The sequence below is a fragment of the Taeniopygia guttata genome, chromosome 4 (genome assembly GCF_048771995.1).
Source record: "Taeniopygia guttata chromosome 4, bTaeGut7.mat, whole genome shotgun sequence".
NCBI classification, from domain to species: Eukaryota; Metazoa; Chordata; class Aves; order Passeriformes; family Estrildidae; genus Taeniopygia; species Taeniopygia guttata.
This window is the reverse complement of record NC_133028.1, coordinates 49,659,244-49,666,573: the sequence shown is the minus strand read 5'-3', so window position 1 is coordinate 49,666,573 and position 7,330 is coordinate 49,659,244.

The window sequence follows — 7,330 nt, the reverse complement described above, 5'->3', positions numbered from 1 at the left end:
CCAGGATGGACTTTGGCAGACTATCAGGAAGTGACAGAAACTTTTCTCTGCCTTTCTTCCTTTCATGTCACCCCAGAGCCTTCTGCTAACACCTGAGCTGAACATTGGACCAATGCTACAGCAAACTCCATCCGGAGAGCAGAAGTCTTTATTTTCTTGTCTGGTTGATGTTTACACAGGGACTTTGCTGCACAGAGCTGCAAGCTTATTTTCTTCCCTTTCTTGTCTTCTGCAGTTAAAAGGCCTTTACAGTCAATTGTTCCAAGGGAGACCGTAGACTACAAACTGGAAAATATGAACTGCCCTGTCCAACAAAACTGTTTCAGAAACTGATTTCTGCCCACTGTAGTAAGGGATGAGCATGGGGTGAACTGGGAAGACCAAAAATGCTGCATTAAGAAAAGCAACTGATAGAACTGATACATGCACAGCAGTGACCTCACAAAGCAGCTGCAAAGGAGGAATTACAACGTTTGGGACAAAACCTACAGATTTGAACAGCATTTTGGGTTGACCACTTCAGATCCAGGAGAAGCTGTTTCAGTGCCCCAGGAGTTCAGTTGCTTTTGAGTAATTGTTTCACTGCCCTCTGGCACATTCCTGTGAGGATGCTCCTGTATCTGCTGCTGGCCACCCCCTCTCCACTGAGAGGTGAACTGAAAGAATGCCTTTACTATCTGCAGTCTCCATTTTAAGGTTATGGCTCAGCTTTGGGAAAAAACTCCTCAAACCAACCCTCAATAAATGCATGAGGCAGCTAGGAAGCTCTTCTCTCTTCTACTCCAAACCAACCCAGCTGCAGCCAGCACGCAGGTGCAAAAACCAGCATGGTGCTCCAGAACTGCTAGAAAATGTTAGCACGCCAATAACAGTTATATATATACAAAATAGTTAATAGTATCAATAATAGTTACCATTGAGCACAGCTCAGCAATGCTGCAGAAATCCTCAGAAACTGTTATAAAATGTCAAAAATGAAACCTCTGAAAATTGACAAAACACATGGAAGAAACCATGATGTTAAGACAGGCGTATTCTCAAACGTAGTTAAAACCTGTACAAACCTTCTTACAAAGTCTGGACCCAGCACTGCAAGACACAGCACTTGGCAACAGGACAGCCAGCAAATGATCTCACTGCAAACACCTCACACTGCCAAGGCATTTTATTCCCTTGCTGACACATGCCAATTCTGCTGCAAATTCCTTTAGGGGACAGGAAGGCAGACCTCAGCCATAGTTCAAGCTTATCTGTGTTTAAACAAAGACACTCCAGCATGTCAAAGAAGCTGATTCTCTGCTGTTCAAACCTAGAAAAGTCTAAAATTAAAGGCAAGGAGTAGGACTGAGTTGCCTCAAGTTAATTTAACTAGTGATGACCCCAAACCATAGTACTTCTAGTGCAGTTAAATTGTAGCCTTATGAGCATAGAAGAGGAAAGGTCGGTTGGGTTTTATTCAATCCAGAATTAAGCCTGTTCTGGCAGAACACCTAGAATTTCTCATGAATACCCACCTAGGAAGCCACACAAGGGGCAGGGTTAGTGCAGCTACAGCAAGTGCACAGAACCACGAGCAGGTTTGCACACCGCAGGAGTGCAGCTGGAGGAGATCGTGTCGCAGAGTAGAAGTGAAAACCTCATCTCTCAGTCCTGGAGCTTACTGGAGATAACCAAGAGCACCCACAGCACAAACTCAGAGAACAGAAGCAGCTCCCAGCTGCCAAGAGCTCCCTCAGTGTCCCCTCAGCAATGCCATCACTCCTGCAGCCATCAGACAGCTGTGCAGGGACACCTGGACACCACCGCCTCTACCAAGAAACAGTGGCCAAGGAAAAGCATCAAATCCATTACAAAACCTAATTCTTCCCTTTGTATCATTTTCACATTTCACACAAATGTGAAGGAATCATCTATTACTTAAGCCATCCATATCCAAACAATGCTTTTTTGCAGCAGTTATTGCTGCTACAGCCTATGAATACTCTGCACCACTGTTATGACCCCCACAAAACATTGGCAAAGCACCAGTTTAATGAAGACAAAAAGAGACATTCATGTGGCCTTGTCACCCTCACAAACTTTAAATAACACTGAGGGTTAGGGGCTACTGTAGCCATAATTAAAGGAATACCAGAACCTTGAAGGGGGAATTTACCTTAAAATTCCATAAAAGTGTCTGTGCTCAAATCTAGTTGCCAATTTTTATTTCTCCCCAAAGCACCTTTGAAAAACCCTCACGGCTTGAGGCAGAGAAAAATAAAAAAACAATCAAACCTCAGTTCCACCCTTGATGCCCACCTCCCCCTGACCCCCCCCCCCCTTTCCCGATGAAGCAATAAATACTTAAGGGAACTTTTTCAGCTTTTTTCCTTTTTTTACCCAAACAATCTGGAATGCATCTGTCCCCACATGTCAGCCTGCAAATTTCTCCCTCGCTTTTAGGAAATATACTGAAGGATGACATTTCCTGGTTCAGAGAAACTTTGAAGCAGCATCTCCACTTCAAACATACAATATGAACATGTAGTGGGGTCAGTTTACAGCCAAGTCAAACATCTACTCTTGTATCAGAAGACCTCTCTGGCACTCTAAGTGCACAGATGTGCAGTGGTAACACCTACAGTTTTTTTCTGGTGCTGAAGCCCCAGTGGACAGCACAGGCAGACCAAAGCCCTCCTGCTACTTCCCGGCACTGGTTCCAGCTGTTTGTCACTGCAGTGGCACAACAGGAGCTCCCATGAAGGGTTCAGCTGCACTTTCCTGCTGGTTGATCCACTACACCATATTTAGACTACTCCTTCCTACTGGAGAACTCCGGTAAACAAGGGAAGAGCAGTGATTTTGCAATCACCAGCGTTACAGTGTTGCAATCACTGCTGTTAACACCAGCTCTGCTTAGAAGAACGCTGATGTGTGGGTGAGCCGCAGGAGCCCCAGCGACACACAAGATGCAAACTGAAGAGAACACAGGTTTCAAAGTAGTTTCACACTCATTAATGTTTGAGCTGCATTTCTCTACATCCCATACAGAGTCAAGAAGCTGAGACATTAGATCCTCAGAAACTTTATTTTCATTCAAACTACAGAAATAAAGTAGTACCTTCCAATTTCCCATTATATTTTCTGCGTATTTGTACGGCTCAGGGCAAGATGCACTAGGATAAACTACCCTGTACATATGGAGGAAGATAAGGCTCAAAAACTAGCTTTACTTCAAAGAATGCCAAACCTGACCTATGAGGCTGGCTCCAACTCTTTGATAACAATAATAGGCACAACATAGGAAAAAAGATCGATCTAAACTACCAATTGTAAGCAAAATCCAGTAAGTCATTACAGAAAGTCAAAGAAACCTTTTAGAAATAACAAAACAGTTTTCTACTTTGAAAAAATAGATGAGTAATTTTTGCTTATATACGATATATTCACACACACTTTCAAGTATCATTTTCACTATTATCATACTTACATGGCTAGAAATAAAAAAAATGAAATCCCATAAGCAGATTATTATGCCAAAGAAGTCACACGTGGTCTTTATCTGGGTTTAGCAACACCTGGAATTCTCCATGGCATCACAGTGACTAAAAAAGCGGTGACTAGACTCAGTGTAATTTTCCCCTTTATTAAACACGTTTTAGTAAGGCTTGAAAAGCATCAGGATTAGAAAAATGGAGACAAGAAAAGCATAGGCAGTCATAAACCCCACACAGTCATAAACCCCACAAATTCACAGCTAAGCTTGTCACACGCTCAGTACTAGCAGGGAATAAAAAAAAAAAATCTCAGTTGTTTGGTTAGCAGGCAAACTGATACCAACAGGCCGACTTCAGCTAGGATGTTTTTACATTTAAGGCATCACACAAAATAACAAGTTAATGCTGGGAAGCATAACAACCATCATGTGCACAGCCATAATTCACATTTAGCTCTGGACATCAGAACCTGCTTTATTTCAAAACAGGAAGGCTAGGAGGGAATCCCATAGTCTTTTGGGAAAGTGCCAGACAGCCACCAGGCAAGAGGAAGGGTGACCGTGGTTTTTATCACAGGGGAAGGAATTTAAGTGCTTATTAAAGGCTTTGCTGCAGTGCCAGAGCCAGACACCTGAAAACAAATTCTGGCAGAATACAAAACTTCTAACAGACAGAAAACCTGTTCAAGCAGCTGCAGTGAATGGGTGTCCCACAAAGAGATCAAAAATGGCAAGCCTTTGGGATTGAACAGCTCCTGAAGCTCTACAGCAATGATGGAGAGGTGCAGCAGGTGCCTTCCACAGGACTGGTTCCACACTGCTTGCTAATGCACTCTGCACTTCTGCCCTCCAAAGAATTCAGATGGACAGGCATGAAATGTCTCAAAATGAAATAGTTATACCTATTTCCTTCCTGGTCATGTCATTTTCATTTGCCTGTTTCTTACCCAATGGGAAAAGGCACAAATTCTGCATTTAAAAAAAAGTTATTTTAAGACCTAAGTAAAACCTATTCACAAAAAAACTTTGCAGAAATCACTGACTGTTTTTAAGAGGGCAAAGTCCTCTAAAAGTTAAGTGCCAGGCAGCCTGAAAGCTCTATGGTTTTAACTATCAAGCTTAATTGTCTGGTAGAGCACTTGAGTGCAGGGTGTTCTTAAAAACTAGTTTTAAAACCATCAGGCCAAGACTCAAAAATAAAGCTTCTTGGAAATGTAGGTCGTCACATATCAAAGGGAAGATCCACGACACTTCCAGAGACTAAAATGCAAAGTTTTTGGGGTTTTTTTTGCATTTAGTAAGAGTCCCAGAATGGAGTCCAGAGTACTTTTTCCAAGCAATTTAGTAAGAAAGGATTCTATTAGGCAGGATGAAAACTTTGAGCTCACTCCAAGCTTGGCTAAAAGCCACTATTCCAAGTTTCCAGAATCTGGGTAATGTTTAGTTTCCTGAGCTAGAGACAACTTGATAGACAAGACAGTGACAGCACAACAGGACAAACAGAAGTGACAATGAAAAGCATTGCACAGTCCAAGACCTAATGTTATATCCAGAAGCTGACACTTCACACATATTCCTCATCTGTTGCCCCATCTTCACAGGCTGTATTTTGGCACATTCTTACACCTCTTCTAGCACAGCAATTTCTGCTAACTTTCCTTGCTCTGGTTTTGTACCACGTAACCCCACATCTGAAAAGACGCTTTATACATTTACTCTGTACTCTTCCCAGGCTTACTAAAAGCACACACTGACAACAGCCTCCCCTTTAGCTGGGAGTTTAATCAATCACACTGAGTATTCTGCAGCAATATGAGATGCTTCAACATTTACTGCTTTGTCCTCTCCTGAGCCTGTGGCTGTTACAGTAACATGCAGAACGGAGAGCTCTCAGCTTTCCCCCTCAGCACACAAACTACACAATTATAATCAGAAGAACATTAGTATGCAGTACAAAATGATTTGCAAACTGGAGAAAACAAGTTTCATGGTCATTTACTTCCTCTAAAAATGAATTAAAGGCATAGGTTGTATGTTTGATAAAGCAACCGTGCCAGCTAATTTCCTCTCAAGTCTTCTAGAAACACTGCAGTTATGTGAGCAACAAAGAGCCTCAAATCAACCTGCCTGCAGTTTTCATACTACAGTACAGGTTAGTTGGCTGTTTCAATAGGTTCAGGCTCAAAAACCTGAGGCCATACCAAAAAAACCTCTCAATTGCTTTTCTAGATGAACAAAATGCTGCTACCCTAAATAATACTCTGGTCAGTCCTGTAGTGGAATGAACAAACCAGATACCATATAGTTCTCACAACAGCACTCAGGTTAATCTCAATGCTCTTTACAAAAGGGCAGCATTGCCTGTTTCCAGTGACACTCCTCTGAAGGAGCCAGGCCACCGTGCTCCCAAATTACACACACAGAGTCACCACTCAGGATGCTGATTCATCTTCACATTCCCATGCATGCAAGCATTACTGATGATCAGTTGAAGCTGGGAAATGGGCATGGACTGCTATATTCTACTATCAATGGACCTATTAAACAAACCTGACTTGCTCTCACACCTGCTGAATCAGGACAGGCAGCCAGTTACACAAGAATCCACAGAAACCAGCACACAAACAGCCTAGACAGCTCACCACATTCACAGATATCCTGGTTAATGACCAATACCAAAGGCATAGCATCTTCAGATACTAGAGATGTCTACTCTACGTGTTTCTATTAAACAGCCATAATAATCATCCAGACATTTTTGGCATAGTCTGATATGCTCCTTATGACACATTTCTGAATAAATGTGCAAGAAAAGTGTTCAAGTCTATTTCAGCACACAGACACTTCAGTGCCTTCATCAGGCAGATGTGACTGAAGCTTCATTGCCAGTGACTAAACTTGCTTTAATCAGTTATCACAAAGATCAAAACCCCAATAAGCACCTGCCTTGACACTCAGCTGAAGAAAGGCTCCATAGCCCTGGCAAGATCTTTAAGTACATCACACACTTAAAAAAAAAAAAAGCAAGAAATTAGCAATAAAGCACTGATTTTGCTGCATGCTCCAAGAGGTGGAAAGAACAAGTCTCTCATCTTTTGCTCAAAATAAGTGAACTCAACCCTCAAATTCTCCTCCATCCTGTGGACTTCCAAGTAAACTTACAGCTCTCCAGAGTAAACAATGAAACAAAGCTTCAACTACTCAGACATATGTAATAGGAAGCTATCTAGATACTCATACTTTTATTTGTAGCCATGTCTCTGGTATGCTCTACTTGTACTTTATGCATTATATCCTTAGAGCAGAATCACTCACTGAAGCACTTTTACTGTAGCTCCTACCTGAAACTAAGCAGCTTTCTGTGTACTCTTTAAAATTCTTGGTTGGGCATAAAACAGAAGTCAAAAGAGAAACAACAAAAACCATGATCAATTAGACCAACTACTAAGAAAGAACAGAAGCCACATTTATATAATTCCACTTTGATTTAGGGCGCTATCTAATAGGTTTATTAAAAGTTTCAACAGACTATAGCTCCAGACTTTATCTTTCTTGGAAGACACTACAATAGAAGCCACAGTAGAGACTGCCTTGTCACGAGAGGTACAAATACTTGCTGTATAGATGGAGAAATAAAAGGACAAATCTAGTTGTCTAAAAGACAATTCACTGTACACATTTTATTTACAGTTTTGTACACTGTCTTAGTATGAATGGGACCGCTTTTCTACTTGAGCCATTTTAACCAAAGCAAAATAACCTAAGTAATACAAAGTGTTAAAATACAGCATAAGATACAAAAACAGACATACTATTTCTAGTACGGAATGTAAATTATGGTGTTACATTAAAAAA